This window comes from Bactrocera neohumeralis, unplaced genomic scaffold (assembly GCF_024586455.1).
Source record: "Bactrocera neohumeralis isolate Rockhampton unplaced genomic scaffold, APGP_CSIRO_Bneo_wtdbg2-racon-allhic-juicebox.fasta_v2 cluster10, whole genome shotgun sequence".
Taxonomy (NCBI): domain Eukaryota; kingdom Metazoa; phylum Arthropoda; class Insecta; order Diptera; family Tephritidae; genus Bactrocera; species Bactrocera neohumeralis.
The window spans coordinates 18,699,134-18,715,961 of record NW_026089623.1 but is presented as its reverse complement, the minus strand read 5'-3'; the positions used below and the strand labels follow the sequence as shown (position 1 = coordinate 18,715,961).

Below are 16,828 nucleotides of genomic sequence, written 5' to 3'. Positions count from 1 at the left end.
CAAATTGGACGTCATTTTATGTATCCTGTTTAAATTGAAAAAGTTATATACAAAGTTTACTAAACAATATCCGTGAATTTATTTTCATCGATTTTCCATGGGAATGAAAAATTTTCTCGGAGTAAAACTTAGCCTGATATATGTATGTCTTAATTCAGGATGTCAGCTTTATTAAACGAGCTGCAGCCGTTCATTCGTGAAGAAGTAACAAACATAAACACTCATAAACCTTCGCCGTTATAATAGTAGTGTGATAGTGGTTTCGCGCTGCTGTGGCTAAGGTACACTATATTATTATAAACTATTCAATACAGTAAAGTGAGTGTTAAAATTTGAAAATGGCTTGAAACTTTTAAAATAATTGATGCAAATTCTCTTTGTATTGCTCTTAAGCACTTTAGATATTAATTTTTTATTAATTTTATTTTTTAGTTTGTAACAAATGAGTACTTTCCAAAGCTGTTACTTGATAAAAGTTAAGATAATTAGTGAGGTACCTACGATAGATTGTTTTAAATGTTTCTTTACTCTCGCTTGTTCTCTCTCGTTTTGTTGACATAACTGTTGTTAGTTTCACATAAATCTAATCGAGTTAGTTATGAAGTTATACACACTAAGGGACAAACTAACGAAAATTTTACAAAGTAAACTGTCAACAGTTTTGTCCGCTTTAAGGCTTTGTGCAAAAGTAAGTTTAATTTTTAATATGAGAAAGATGAATACAAATACTATATCCCAAGAAATATGAAATAATTTTTTAGTTGCTTTGTAATGGGTCAATCTGTTAATTCTGTTTTGAAGGAAAGGGAGAAATCACCAAAAAATATAAATTTTTTTGGATTTATCAATAAAATAAAAAAACAGATAATTTAATATTGTTACAAAAGAATGGAAGCCATCCGCATAAGTTGTACCCAACTGTTGCAGGAATTGCCAGGCGCTTTGTTGTTGTAGGAGTAACAAATTTCGCAACGAAAACTAATAAAGTTATTAGAGAGGTCCATGGAGTTAGCGTCAGTGACATGACAAGACAGTACGAAGATGCCTGAAAAATAACGAGTGCATGGCAAGAACGGTGGTTTATAACCGTTCTAAAGAGATAAGCATCGTAAGTCTGCGCCAAAAAATATGAACATTTTAATGTCTGATGGCCTCTCATGAACATAGACTGACAAACAGGTTGGTGCAAAGGATTGCAACATATGCCAAATAATGAGATTTGAATTACTGAAGGCTTGGGCATGTTTTCCGGAAATGCGTTGTGTGTACTTCGGTCGATCGTTGGTTTAATGCGTGCCACAGATTATATTGATGTTCTGGAAGACTCATATCTTCCAAGCACTGGATATAATCGGATTCCAACGTGGACAAGGAGATATTTTATGCAGGATAACGATTCGAAACATACCGCAAAACCTAACAAACCGTGGTACACTCTTAATATATTTAAATAACATTTAAAAACAAAATATGCCTGGCCAGACCCGAGGGTCTCGATGAGGGTTAAGCACGTTGACCACCTTTAAGCCATTTTAAAAATGAAAATTTTAGCCGAAAGGGAAGTTCCAAAGGCTGAACTGATTTGTGGAAGCGGGCACTCCTAGCATTGCAAACTAAGACTAAATATTATAGAGAATATCATAAATAGCATTAAAACAAGTAAGGAAGGGCTAAGTTCGGGTGTCACCGAATAATTTATACTCTCGCATGATAAAGTGATAATCGAGATTTCATTATCCGTCATTTACATGTTTTTCAAATACCGTATTTGTGTAAAGTTTTATTCCGCTATCATCATTGGTTCCTAATGTTTATACTCGTATTATACAGAGAAGGCATCAGATGGAATTCAAAATAGCTTTATATTGGAAGAAGGCGTGGTTGTGAACCGATTTCACCCATATTTCTTACATGTCATCAGGGTGTTAAGAAAATATTATATACCGAATTTCATTGAAATCGGTCTAGTAGCTCCTGAGATATGGTTTTTGGTCCATAAGTGAGCGAGGCCACGCCCATTTTCAATTTAAAAAAAAGTCTGGGTGCAGCTTCCTTCTGCAATTTCTTCCGTAAAATTTAGTGTTTCTGACGTTTTTTGTTAGTCCGTTAACGCACTTTTAGTGATTTTCAACATAACCTTTGTATGGGAGATTGGCGTGGTTATTATCCGATTTCTTCCATTTTTGAACTGTATATGGAAATGCCTGGAGGAAACGACTCTATAGAGTTTGGTTGACATAGCTATAGTAGTTTTCGAGATATGTACAAAAAACTTAGTAGGGGGCGGGGCCACGTCCACTTTTCCAAAAAAATTACGTCCAAAAAAAATACGTCCTCCCTAATGCGATCCTTTGTGCCAAATTTCACTTAAATATCTTTATTTATGGCTTAGTTATGACACTTTATAGGTTTTCGATTTTCGCCATTTTGTGGGCGTGGCAGTGAGCCGATTTTGCCCATCTCAAAGCTTAACCTTCTTATGGAGCCAAGAAATACGTGTACCAAATTTCATCATGATATCTCAATTTTTACTTGCACGGACGGACGGACAGACGGACGGACGGACAGACAGACATCCGGATTTCAACTCTATTCGAGATCACTTTGGTATATATAACCCTATATCTGACTCTTTTAGTTTTAGGACTTACAAACAACCGTTATGGGAACAAAACTATAATACTCTCCTTAGCAACTTTGTTGCGAGAGTATAAAAAGAATGGAAGCAATAATAAATTGGCGAGAGCAAAATTAATAAACATTTGAATGTACATATTTATAATTTTTCATACTTATAGCGTGTAATAAAATTTTAAGTGATAAGAGAAATATTGATATTTTCGTAAATAGTTTTGTCCTTAATTGCATATATGTACATACATAGAAATGATCAAGATGGCGAGAAGAGTTGAATTCGGGGTGACTGTCTGTCTAACGTTCCGTGTAAGCGACAACTTGAGAAAAAATTGAGATATCTTGACGAAACTTGGTACATACATACATATGTTTCTTGGCATTTTTTTGAGGTTGATTTTGCAGACAGACAATGCAAATGGGTCGTTGTCACCTTCGCAAAAAATCATGAACCTATAAATTGCCATAACTAAGCTGCACTATAGGATACAAAACTGTTATTTGGCTCAATGAATCACATTATGGAGGGGTATCTATAGAATTTTGAATAAGTGGGCGTGACGTCGGCCTACCCGAGCAAACTCGGTCGGTACATTCCTATGACACAGTGCTATTTTAGACAAAATTAATTTCCCATAAAATGCAATTTTAAACTCCATAGCTGACCCAGAAACAGAAGATGCCGACCCCAGTTTTTATGGCTGAATTTTCACCAAAAATATCGGTAAACGTGTGAAATCTAAGGAATTTTATATATGCATACACTATATATAACACATACACTGACTAAAACATACGGTTTTTAGGAAAACGGGAGTAGGAGTAGTATCGACAGAATTTTACCTATTTTCCCAAATACCACATACTATTAACATGCCTTATACTAAAAACCAATCACATAGAGTAAAAACAGCCGGATGTTCGAAAATACTGATGTTAGTTTATAGGGTAAAACACGTTCTGTAAATTACATTAAGATAAGTCAAATATCGAAAATCTTTATATTAGGTACCGGGGCTTAAATATTCGGTACTAAGGGGCTTGAACAGTTTTAGTTGAATTCGGACAAATTTTGTTCATACTGTGGCATACATTAAGATAATCATTCCTGACAAGTTTTATCTCGTTATATTATTAGCTTCTTGATTTGTGTATTAGAAAGTAAAAAAATCAAATGGAGTTTAAAATTGTGTTATATGGGAAGTAGGCGTAGTTGTAGTCCGATTTCACCCAATTAATATAGCAAACCAGTCCCGAGACCTAGGACTTTAACCAAACAGTGCCCAATTTTTACACCGCCTCCTACAAGACTCTCACATACCTCTCACATACCATCTCGAATGTAAAATTAAATCTCACCGGCGTATTTAGTTATTGATTTATTGCGCTTTTAGTAGTTTTGAACAGTACGGTCATATGGGGAGTGAGCGGGTTTATCTTCCGATTTCATTCATTTTCACACTGTCGGTAAGAGTTTTTTTAATATTTGCGCTCAGCAAATTTGGTTGTTGTATCTTTAGTGGGCGGGACCAAGCCCACTTTTGTGAGCGTGACAGTAGTTCGATTACGACCATCTACGAACTCGTAATTTTTTTTGTACTGAGAACTCTATAAAAACTCTTATTTCTAAACGTTTAGAGTCTATTTTAAAATGTGTATTAAATCCTAAATGGGCGATCGGTATCTCTTATTTACATATGTACATATATCTAGAATTTTTGCGTATTTTTATTAAGTGGCATTTTTAATTTTTAATACATAAAAACAACTACGAGACTTTTTTACTGTTTTCCTTATTTTGCTTAAAAATGCTGTTGACAGGTATAATATGGGTTATTAAATACAAATTTCGTTGTAATCCATTCATGATTTCGTCGAATAATAGATGCTGAATTCTTTCGCAACATTTTTTAAAATAAAGTTTTGCCAACACTTGATGATACTTCCCCGGCTTTGATCCTTGTAAGCTGTAAGAGTATGAAATTCATTAATTGTTCGCTTTATTAATAATGACTTTTAAACATTTTGGTAACTTATTGGGGTAATATATTCGTATTGCCTATACTTTTACACTTCTCTTATTATACTGTTGCACTTCTAAAAATTAATTGCACTTCATTAAATCAACGATTTTGTTGTTCACATTAAACAACAAATGCATATTTTCAAATTGTACACAATATATTATATAAGAAGCATACAACTATGTACATTTATACACACAATATTTGGTACAGATATGATATATTCGCAAGTCATTTCTTTGCATACAAGGATAGTTAGGCAATTCACAAGCTTTGTTGTATGTCTTATGTCATATTTTAATATTCTTAAAAAATACGACACTTGTGAGCACCCTTAAGTGTTGTATGTCATATTTTGTCATATTTCTACACTTAATCAGCTGATAGTGAAAAATTAAGAAGACAGAAATGCCGCGAGAAAGTCAGAAAAATAAAATTATAGCTTCTTTATGTGAAAATCATGCATTGGCTCTATTAGGAGTTGAATCAAGTGAGTATTTGCATTCATTTCTTCATTAAATCCAAATATTTGTACTTTGCCAGGTGACGAAGAAGACGAAGCTATTGAAAGTTTTTTAATCAGCATGAGCAGTTTGCTGAGCAACAGAAGAAGCGTTCATTTCGGCTTACACTATTAAAAATGTAACGCAACGAATTTTTAAAGCCTTATTGCGATTAAAAAATGAGTTTTTATACTGGCCCAATGAAAGAGAAAGACTGGAAATTGTGTCCGCTACCGCGAAAGAAATGCCAGGGTGTGTGGGTTACATCGATGGTTCCGAAATAAAATTAGCTGAAGCACCAGTTATGCAGCATTAAATTTACTATTCACGTAAACGTCAATATTCTGTAAAACTACAAGAGATTTGTGACTATAAACTGCGCATAAGACAGGTGACGATTGGTTACCCAGGCAGTGTACAATGTACACTGTACATGACGCGAAAATATTTTCAAATTGTTCGGTCCGGAACGATTCTTGTCGACATCACAGTGGGTCGCGAGAGATAGTGCCTATCCACTGAAACCATATTTAATAACGCCCTTTCGGCAAAACAGTGTTGAACATAGAAAAGAAGAAAGGGATTTATTCAACGCGTATTTTTCCAAATACCGTGTACGATTGAGAATAGTTTTGGTCTTTCGAAAGAGAAATTCGGTAGTTTAAAGGAGCTTAAATTTAGAATGCTTTCAACGTCAAATAAGAAGGAATGCAATGACGTGATTATGGTGTGTTGTATTCTCCACAACATGTTAATCAGTTTCGATATAGATAATGAAAACAGCAATGAAGTTTTAATTTTTTATTTTCTTTATTGTTTTTTTTTTTAAAGTAACTTATAACTATCGCTTATAACTTATAACTCTCGCTTATAACTTATAACTCATAACTGCCCTATTTATCTCTTAATTTTAGTTCTTATAGTAGGTATTATAATGCTGATCAGGCAAAAAGGATGGCTGTGGCATTTCTTGTTGCGTGATCAAGTTCTTCTTGTAATTGTATTCCAACAGATTTTATGATGACTTTGCAAATTGGCTATTGCTGATTTTAATATTCTTTGTTTACGTTAATTCTATTTGTTATGATAGGCGGTTGGCTTGATCCTATGGATGAATGTGGTGTCGACTTACATCACATATGTGTCTACTAGAGGGGTTTATTTTAGTGGGTTTGGGATGCATTAACTACCCCCCTTGTTAAAAAAAGAAACATCATCGTTTCGCCTTAGGATGTTAATTCATCAATTTTGTGAAAGATTCAAGCATATTGGCATTAGCTTCTTCAATTTTCGTTTTTTTTATATTTTTCAATTTTTTGCCGGATTTTGATAATTACATAAATCAAAGCAATAATTATTGCCAAAAATAAGAGTGCCCAAAGAGTTGGGTGAGATTTAATTTCTTCTTGGCCCATATTTAAAAGGTTTGTATTTTTAAATTTTAAATCTATATTTTCTGATTCAAGATATTCGAGGACATCAAACCGACTAGGCTGATTTGATTTAATATAGTTCCAAATTGTGGTACTTGGATTTTCATAAATTTTATTGTCAATTAATATGGTGTTATTGAAGGTTACTAAATATGTACCATCGAGGTCGATGTTATCAACTGTGTGTTTTCCTGATATTAATATTATGCCATATTTAATAATTTCTAATTGTTTGTTTTTTTCTTTAATTTTCAGACATTCTCCTTTTTGATTATTTAAAATTTTAGAAAAGCAAGTTTCTTTAAAATCCATTTCACAATAACTAGCACTTAATTCTATTTTACATGTTTTAATGTTAGAGTATGTGTTTTTACATTTAATTATTTCATTTTCTATTACTAATTTTCCATCGCTTTGACTTATAGATTTAGCTTCATATAGTATACATATATCTTTAGTTTCTTTTATATTCAATATTGTTGGGTTAAGAATTCCGACTTTTCCTGATTCAATATATTCTGTTATATTAATTTATTTTGTGTTGCTTATGTTAATTAAGGTTGAACTATTCTTTATTTTACTGACAATATTTGTTAGTTGTGTAACTACCTCAAATAATTTGGAATTTGTAGTAAACTGTCTATTGTTATTTTCTATGAGTTCAGATAATTTCGCGTTTATTCGTACAATATCGTCATGGTCTGGTGTTCCAGAAATCCATTTCCGTATTGTACCGAGTTCATTTATACCTCTTTTCGATTTTCTCCCCGTCGTAATTTCTAATTGTGATATCAGTCGTTCTATTTGGTCCATTTCTAAGTCCGTGTTGAATTTATTATAATAAACTGTCTTTCCCGTATCACTAGTCTTGATTTTTATAAAGTTTGAGCTATGTGACTCCTTAATTAGTTTTGTTTTTGTGTCATATAGAATTTCTTTATAATATGTCAAATTTGTTATGTGAAATATGTCTCCCCAGTCAGTAAGTCGCGGCTGGTCCATTTCTATTAGCATCATAATCGTCTCTCGTATAGTCAGTAATCGCATTTCCATGAATGTATAGTAATTATCATGTAAGAATTCTTGACTTTTATATCGGTCCATTTTTTAATTTCTAATTGTATTTTGGTTGTATTCATCGTTCTATTTGGTTTGACATTTACCATTTTTGAAGATAATTTCATTTAAATGTTGACCGCGGCTGCGTCTTAGGTGGTCCATTCGGAAAGTCCAATTTTGGGCAATTTTACGATTATTGCTGTTAAATTTATTATAATAAAAAATTGTGTTTCCCGAATCACTAGTCTTGAATTTTTATAAATCTTTATGAGCTATGTTGATTGCTTATATTTTTTGGACGCAGTTTTAAATCTTTTTTTTGTTTTTTAGAATTTTTTGGTAATATGTCAAATTTGTTATGTGAAATATGTCTTCCCAGTCAGTTTTGTATCATGGTCTGGTCCAATTTCTATTAGGACATAATCGTCTCTCGTATAGTCAGTAATTTCGCATTGAGTGAATGGTATCAAAAGGATAATTATCGATGTAAGAATCATTTTCTGGAATTAATTTTATAAATTTATATTATCTTTATGAACTATTCTTGACTTGCTATATATTTTTACAGTATTACCTAAATCTTCTTTTACCCTTTGTTTTTTGTATTTTGGTTGTAACTTATTTCTTTCTCCTATTATTTTTTCATATATAACGTCATTCTTTTTATATGTTTTTATTATTCTATTCTTATTATTTCTTTCTATCATTTTTTCCTGTGCGTTGCTTAGCTTTAATGGTATTTCATTGTGTGTGATTTTATTAAGATATATATCTATAGGTTTTTTATCAGTTACGGAATGGATTGATTTATTGTATTGTTGTGCAGCCCTGTAGATACTTTCTAAATCGCTAATTAAATGGTATTCCTGTTGGATACAACGTGATAGTTCTATTAGGGTTGAATGTACTCTTTCAACTTGACCATTTGTGGTACTATGTTTCGGGGTGCAATAATAAACTTCGATGTTCATTCTCTGCATTAAAGATTTGAATTGAATTGAAGAGAAACCTGGTTCATTATCGCAGGTAATGTGTTTTGTCTCGGGAAAACTTTGAAGTATGTCGAGGACCTTTTGATCTAGGTCTATTCTGTCATCTATGTGTTTGATTATTAAGTATTTGGAATAAGCGTCTACTGCTGTTAAGAACTTTAATTTCTGTACAAAAAATATGTCTATATGAATTTGTTCTCCTTCCCTTTCTGGTATAGGGGCTTCACCGATTGGCACTCTTTGAGGGTGGCGATTGTATTTGTTTTTGTTACATATGTCACAATTTCGAACATATTCCTTAAATTGTTTGGTCATGTCTGGCCAATAATATAATTTACATATTTGTTTTAAGTTTTCTCTAAAATTTCTATGTGCTCGATTGTGTGTTTCCTCGACAATCATGTTTTGATCTTCTGTGTTAGTTATGTCCGTTGGGAAGTTTTTAGTATAAAGAAATTTAATATTGAATGTTTCTAATAATTTGGATTTTATTTCGTACAAATCTTCTACGGTGCAATGTATACCTGTAACCACATTTGGTTTCAAAAATTCTTTAAGTATATTTATCAAATTGTCAACTGTATCATAATCTATAATGTGCCGTGTTTTTCCGAAATTTGTAATTGATTCATGTATTGTGAATCTAGCTTTACTCAGTAATATCTGTTGCGAATATTGATTTAGTGGTCGGGTTGTTTCTGCTATATTTATATTGTCGCTACTTTCTGCTGAATGTTGAGTGCTGTTACTTGAAATGTCTGATATATTGTGTAAGTATTGTCGTGAAATAGCGTCTGCTACAACGTTAGTTTTTCCCGGTTTGTATATGATTTTTGGAGAATATTCTTCGATTAATGCATGCCATCGCTTCATTTTAGCATTAGGATTACGGGTAGAAACTGCAAATGTTAAAGGTTGATGATCCGTGTGGATTTCTAGGTTTGTAACGCCATAAAGGTAATTCCTTAAAGTTTTCAAAGCAAATACGATAGCATATAACTCTTTCTCATTTGTTGCATAATTTAATTCAGTGTTATTTAATGTCTTTGATATGAACGTGATTGGTTTATCTTCTTGGGACAGAACTCCTCCGACTGCAACATTTGATGCGTCAGTAGTTAAAATAAATTTTTTTGTATAGTCTGGTTGTGCCAGTTCAATTTGGTTTGCTAATAGATTTTTGAGTTTTTCACATGCAATAACTGCTTCTTGGTCTAAATCCAGTTTTACTTTCTTTGACATATGTTGGGAAATTCTTCCATTTTCTCCTGACAAGTATCTGGTTAAGGGTTTTGCTATTAAAGCATAGTCTTGAATAAATTTCCTATAGTATCCTGTAATTCCTAAAAAACTTCGTAATTGTCTCAAAGTAGATGGAATAGGGAAGTGTTTAATGCACTCAATTTTTTTGGGTCTGTTTTAATAATTCCTTGGGCAACCATATATCCTAAAAACTCGACTTCGGTTTCATAAAATTTTGATTTTTCTAAAGATATTTTCATATTGGCATCCTTAAGTGTTTTGACTATTACCTGTAAGTGTTCTCTATGTTCTTCTATATTATTTGAATAGATTATTATGTCATCGATATATACATGACAAAACTTTCCTACATAATTGCGTAATATATTATCCATCGCTCTTTGAAATATGCTAGGGGCATTCCTTAATCCGAAAGGTAGTCTTAAATATTCATATTTGCCATTGTTGACACTAAAAGCTGTTTTTTCTATATCCTTTTCCTGCATTGTAATTTGATGGAAACCTGACTCTAAATCTAGAGTAGAGAAGTATTTTGCTGTTCCTAAGTTTGCTAATATAACATTTGTGTCTGGGATAGGGTATTTATCGGGAACTGTATTTTCATTAATTTTCTTATAATCTATAACTAGCCTAAGTTTTGGTGTACCATTTTCATTTATTCCTTTCTTTGGTACAACCCATATTGGTGAATTATAGGGGCTTTTACTTGGACGTATTATACCATTATCTAATAGATTCTTTATTTCATTGTTCACAAAAGTATTAACGGACAAGGGATATGGGTACTGTTTACTCCATATGGGGGTTTCAACAATTGTGCGTATTTCAGCTTTAACGTCCGTTCTAAAGGGTAAATTTGTATTTATATTTGAATGAATTTTTTCGATTTCATTCTTTGTTTCTGATTTCAAATATTCGAGATTTCCATTTTTTAAATTATTACAAGCGGTATTATTCTTCGCTGGCTTTTTAGGATCTTTTTGTCCCAGAGTAGTACTTGAATTACATAATTGCTGGCATAATTCATCAGCGGGCGCCATAGGAGCATTTGAGCTTCCCAAGGTAGTATTAAAATTTCCATTATTATTTTCAATATAATTTTTTTTCGTTTTGTTATTATATTTTAATATTTCATTCTTTAAATCTATTACAACTCCTGCTTTTTTCAAAATATTAAGCCCTATTAGCATATCTGCTTCTAAATTTTCTATTACGTAAAATCTCTGTATCGTATTGAAGATATTTACATCACTATAATCTTCAATAGTGGTGAATCCGTTAATTGTTTTTACTCTTTTAATTATATCTAATTTATCTCTATATAAAAAAGTGTTTGGTTTGCAATAGCAACAAGTGGCTCCTGTGTCAATTAGGACTTTTAGTTTTCTTCCTGTTACTCCGCAGTACCTATAAATGTATGGGAGTCCTGTCTTCAGCCTAAAAAAGCTTGTTCTTGAATATTATTTATGCGTTGAATTTTAGATGGAGGTTGTGGTGTTCTTTTATGTTCTTCAAAATTCCGTTTGGCGTATGTTTGTTCGTGTTGAGTTTGTTTGTGGATACTGGAATCCACGTCCATTGGTTCAGGTTGGTTTCTTTGGTATCCTTGATTAAATCTTTGTACGTATTGTTGGTTATTTTTGTTCTGGAATCCTTGGTTATATCTTTGTGCATATTGTTGGTTATTTTTGTTTACTTGAGGGAATCTTAAATTGTTCTGGAACTGGTTATTTGTGAAGTTTAGAGGAGATGTTCGAGGATTATGAACTTGCAATTTTACTGGGTTCGGCTGAGCCTGACTCCTACTGAATTGGAAAGCAAAATTTGCTCTCATATTGTTTGAATTTAATTCTAGAGCTTTCGCTAAAGCATTTGGTAAATCAGATGGGGCTAACGAGAACAAAATGTTTGATAGGGAACCGTTAAGTCCTGAAATGAATATTCTCAAGGCATTTTTCCTGTGTTGGTCATTAAGTTGATCTACTAGTCCCTTATTTGAACCATGTGACATTATCGTCTTATTAATTATCAAAGTCAATTTTTTATTGACTTCGTTATAATAATCAATAATGGACAAGTTTCCTTGTCGAAGAATGCTTATCTCTTGTTCAAGGATATGGATTGGTCGCTTATCGGCATAGGCGAAATCCAAGCGACTTATGATCGCGTCAAAATTGAGGACCGTTCCGTGATTTGTAAGAACGTCATTTGCGTATTGTATTATTTTGTTTCTTAATATCGTTAGTGCGGCAAAGTATCTTTTGCTACCACGGTTATACAAAGACACTGAGTTATGGGCAGCTTCTCGCCAACTAACGTATGCTTCAGGTTTTCCTGCAAACTCCGGTAAGGATTTTATTACCTCTAATGATTCGTCGCATCTAACATTTGCGTCAATAGTCTGTACTGTGTATTCTGTTATATTATCTCTCGTCGTTAATTGAGTTATTTGATTTTTCAAAAGTTCTATCTCATTCTGTAACGAAATTGTATTCCTTTTTATTAATTCTGAAATAATTTCTGCTGTGAGCATTCCTGTGGTATTGCTTGCTACACTCATTTTGCTAAATTTTTCTATAATTATATCCAGTTTCACTAATATCACTATGATACATTCTCTCAAATTTTTCTCAAAGGATTTGTGTCAATCGTCTGTCGTATTCTAACAATTAAGTATGTGTATCCTTATTAAAGTCTTATATATATATATATTATATACTGTATTATATTATGCTATATATATATTTTACTTATACTGTTCTTAAAAATAAGCTTACGAGTATATTTATACTCTCGCAACAATGTTGCTAACGAGAGCATTATAGTTTTGTTCACATAACGGTTGTTTGTAAGTCCTAAAACTAAAAGAGTCAGATATAGGGTTATATATACCAAAGTGATCAGGGTGACGAGTAGAGTCGAAATCCGATGTCTGTCTGTCCGTCCGTCCGTCCGTGCAAGCTGTAACTTGAGTAAAAATTGAGATATCATGATGAAACTTGGTACACGTATTCCTTGGCTCCATAAGTAGGTTAAGTTCGAAGATGGGCAAAATCGGCCCACTGCCACGCCCACAAAATTGCGGAAACCGAAAACCTATAAAGTGTCATAACAAAGCCATAAATAAAGATATTAAAGTGAAATTTGGCACAAAGGATCGCATTAGGGAGGGGCATATTTGGACGCAATTGTTTTGGAAAAGTGGGCGTGGCCCCGCCACGCCAGTTTTTTGTACATATCTCGTTTTACTATAGCTATGTCAACCAAACTTACAATCGTTTTCTTCAGGCATTTCCATATACAGTTCAAAAATGGAAGAAATCGGATAATAACCACGCCCACCTCCCATACAAAGGTTATGTTCAAAATCACTAAAAGTGCGTTAACGGACTAACAAAAAACGTCAGAAACACTAAATTTTACGGAAGAAATAGCAGAAGGAAGCTGCACCCAGACTTTTTTTTAAATTGAAAATGGGCGTGGCGTCGCCCACTTATGGACCAAAAACCATATCTCAGGAGCTACTAGACCGATTTCAATGAAATTCGGTATATAATATTTTCTTAACACCCTGATGACATGTACGAAATATGAGTGAAATCGGTTCACAACCACGCCTTCTTCCAATATAAAGCTATTTTGAATTCCATCTGATGCCTTCTCTGTATAATACGAGTATAAACATTAGGAACCAATGATGATAGCGGAATAAAACTTTACAAAAATACGGTATTTGAAAAATATGTAAATGACGTATTATGAAATCTCGATTATCACTTTACCATGCGAGAGTATAAAATGTTCGGTGACACCCGAACTTAGCCCTTCCTTACTTGTTTTTTCTGTGGTTGTTGTTGCTTTTACCGCTGTTCTGCTGTAGTTGCTTCTGCCACTGTTGCTGCCACTGCTGCCGCTCCGCTGTAGTTGTTTCTTTATACTCAATGTTTTTTATTATTATTTATTTTCAAAATTTTATTAAAAAAAATTTTAATATATATTTTTTAAAGTTTATAAAAGTTTTAATTTGTTTTATTTTACTTTCTCCCATTCCTTTTATGGGATATTCGATTTATAAGTTTGTTCCGTTACCTTTGTTGATTCGGGTAACCTTATGGAAACTTGGAGGTTTATATTATTTTTTTTATTTATGGACCCACACTTTCTATAAGGACATCCGTGTCCTTTTAGTGGAGTCGAACCACACTTGATGAAGGATATTTTTGTGCGGGTCCCTGCTTGGGCGCCAATTAATTTTTTAGTTTCTTTATTGGTTTTTTTTAAAAGTAACTTATAACTATCGCTTATAACTTATAACTCTCGCTTATAACTTATAACTCATAACTGCCCTATTTATCTCTTAATTTTAGTTCTTATAGTAGGTATTATAATGCTGATCAGGCAAAAAGGATGGCTGTGGCATTTCTTGTTGCGTGATCAAGTTCTTCTTGTAATTGTATTCCAATAGATTTTATGATGACTTTGCAAATTGGCTATTGTTGATTTTAATATTCTTTGTTTACGTTAATTCTATTTGTTATGATAGGCGGTTGGCTTGATCCTATGGATGAATGTGCTGTCTATGTCTACTAGAGATGAATGGGATAGGGGTTTATTTTAGTTTAGGGTTTGGGTTGCATTAACTTACACATATGTATATGCATTTATTCTTTAATCATACAAGTTAATAAAAATGCATGATTATTTTGCTTAATTATAATCCAACTATATTTTTGATTTTGGTTCTTTAATTTTGGGTTAGGTACATTTGTTTATCATTTCATTTTCGTATTCTTCGAAAGTTAATATCACAACAAAACTTATAACATAAAAACTTCATTTAAAACATAAAAAACACATAATTATAAAAATAAATTCATAACAAAAGTGAACTAAAAATGTAGTGCATTGTAAAATTATTTATATTTTAGCCTAAGCTCTTCCATTGCCAACCTCTCCCGCATTTGTAATTTCATTTTTTCAATTTCTAATTTGTCAATAATTTCTCTTTTTTTAATTCTATTTCTTTTTCTTTTAACTCTAATTCTTTTTCTTTGATTGACATTTCCCTTTCCCTTGCTGCAACATCCATCTTAAGCTTTTGCTTCCTTATTTCTGCGATCTCGCCATGAACCTGCAAAATATCTGACAAGGCAGTTTTGGAATATATTCCTTTATGCCTTCGAGTGCACACATTGTCGTTTAACGCAGGACTTTGTAATTCTTCAGCTTCAACTGAACTGCCCGCTTCAACTACACATTCTGCTCCCGATGGACTTGTAGAATCGCTTTCTAACAGCGTCACCAAACTGTCTTCCACTACTGCAGAACAATTTAATCTGCTGCCGAAAATATCGTCCAACTCTTCATAGAAAAAACACATTTTTCTTAAAGTATCTATAGAATAAAATAATGGTCGCAATTAAAACAAAAAGAGATTTCCTTAAAAGAATTTACTTTTTATTGTGTCGCCTTCCATACTTCCTGCGCCTGTCGACCCTTCCCACTCCTTTGCTTTGTTATAATTAGTGCGCATATTGCGTACTTTTGCGCGCACTACTTTCCATCCTACCGTCAGCTGCGTGTCTTCGATGAAACGACCATAAAAGCTTTGAGCCGTTGGTTTCTTTAAAAAAAAATTATTTGACTTTGTTTTGTTTTTTTTAAATTAAAATGACAAACCTCGAAACTTCTAGTTTCCATTAGGAACTCCACAAGCGCTTTTTCTTCTGCCGCATTCCACTTATGTACCGGGTTGAAACGGCGGCGTTTTGGTTTGCAATGCAATAAAATCATTTGCAACTACATAAACATCAAAATATTTTCATATTTCGCTTTTATTCAACTTAATTTACCTGAACATCGTGGTTTCCTTCCATATTAATAACGAAATTTATTAAATTTATTAATTACAAACACTTAACCGCCAATAATAAGAAAGTAAACAAATACAGCTGATATAATAGCGAACTCAAGAAATATACCACGCAGTGTTGTATCAGTCATATTTTAATTTTGCATGTGAAACAAGAACAGTGTTGGTATGACAGTCATAAAAAAATATGACTAAGTGTTTCGTTCATCTTTATTTGTTAAATAAGTCCATTTTTTATTTGTTGTAAAAAATGTAATTTTATATAACGCTGATCTCAATTTTAGATTAGGAGAGTTTATGTTTATCTGCGTTCAATTTTAATGTTCTAATGTGTTTAAACTAAACCGGCGTAGTATAGGTATGTACATACATATGTACATTCCATTTACAGCATACATGCATTTTATATGACTATGTATGCTTTTATTATTAATAATTTTTTATTATTTATTGATATAATTATTGATTTATTCATATAAAATTTTAAAAGCTATTATTAAATCGATATGTACACATACATATATAATACATATACATATCTATATATGTACATACTTAAATATGTACATATGTACATATGTACATACATATATGCATATCAAGGGCGGAAGTATTATTTTATCTAGATATAAATACTTTTAAGATTGAAATTATAATTTATTACATACATTTTGTAGGAAAATAAAAAATGTATATAAAATAGAAACTTGATAGGTCTAAAATGTTTTTTCGGCTCTTTATGTTTATCATCTCTCAGGTACATATAAGCATTACGTATTTATTTGTGTGTAGGTAAATATTTAATTATTGATAGCAATTGGCGAAACAATTTGTCCGTTTTCACTATTATGTAACGCCTGTTTTGGAATTGATCGCAAGCGATTCTATTCACCATGCAGTGGACCTAATTGTGAACACATAATATGTTATTTATAGCCTCAAAGTCTCTCCAATAGCAAAAGCAATTGTATGAGGGTGTGGTTTACAACAGCCAATCAAGTTTTACCTAACGCGAACGACAAGGATAGCTAAACTTGAAATGCTGACA

General features: G+C 32.5%; 1 long non-coding RNA gene and 1 pseudogene across 1 annotated transcript; one reads left to right on the top strand and one right to left on the bottom strand.

Moving 5' to 3' along the window:
* The first annotated feature begins 5,987 nt into the window (after positions 1-5,987).
* On the top strand, positions 5,988-14,394 carry LOC126765470 (uncharacterized). Its single transcript, XR_007668438.1, has 2 exons — positions 5,988-6,083; positions 14,288-14,394. It is a non-coding gene; the product is annotated as an uncharacterized LOC126765470 (long non-coding RNA).
* A 420-nt stretch (positions 14,395-14,814) lies between these two features.
* On the bottom strand, positions 14,815-16,223 carry LOC126765360 (uncharacterized; annotated as a pseudogene).
* Between the last annotated feature and the right edge of the window lie 605 nt (positions 16,224-16,828).